This window comes from Octodon degus, unplaced genomic scaffold (assembly GCF_000260255.1).
Source record: "Octodon degus isolate 3935 unplaced genomic scaffold, OctDeg1.0 scaffold00105, whole genome shotgun sequence".
Taxonomy (NCBI): Eukaryota; Metazoa; Chordata; class Mammalia; order Rodentia; family Octodontidae; genus Octodon; species Octodon degus.
Genome location: NW_004524681.1, coordinates 4,665,668 through 4,666,255, shown reverse-complemented (window position 1 = coordinate 4,666,255; position 588 = coordinate 4,665,668). Strand labels below are relative to the sequence as shown.

Here is a 588-nt window from a genome sequence, read left to right as displayed (position 1 = left end):
TTGCTCTTCAACCGAGGTTAGTGTAGTCCAAATAGACAATAATTATAGTTGGAACAGCTACTCAATCTAAATAGACAACTCCTATAGCAATATAGGAATATTTTAATTTCAAATGTATGTAAAATTTCTCACAAAGTCAGAATATAACATACATTCTGAACAGAAACTGCACTGTTTAAGTCTCAAGCGTCAATAAAACCAACACTACATATTACATTGCTTTGAATATAAGTCATTTAAGCAAATGAAATATAATTTCCAACTTGTGATAAAAGTGAAAAGCTAAGTTTTTATGTGAAATCGTAACCAAAATGAACCAGTCAAATGCAAAATTACCATATTATGATACAAATCAAACTCTATTCATATGCATTTATTGCAATAGGAATGCACATATAATTACAATTGAGAAACTCAAGTGCCTCCAGCTGAGAGGAATGAGAAAGAAACCCTTATGATCAGGAACCAATTTTCACTTCAATGACCACTTTGTTGATTTAAAAAAGTGTTTCTTTCACTGAGGATAAACATTTGATTTTTTAATGCTAGGGAAAATGTAGGAGCTATTTTTAAAAGTCCACTTTTATA

The 588-nt window shown here is 30.1% G+C and overlaps 1 pseudogene; it reads right to left on the bottom strand.

The window, feature by feature from the left end:
* The window catches only part of LOC111818863, a 3,260-nt pseudogene that overhangs the window by 738 nt on the left and 1,934 nt on the right, over nt 1–588 (bottom strand).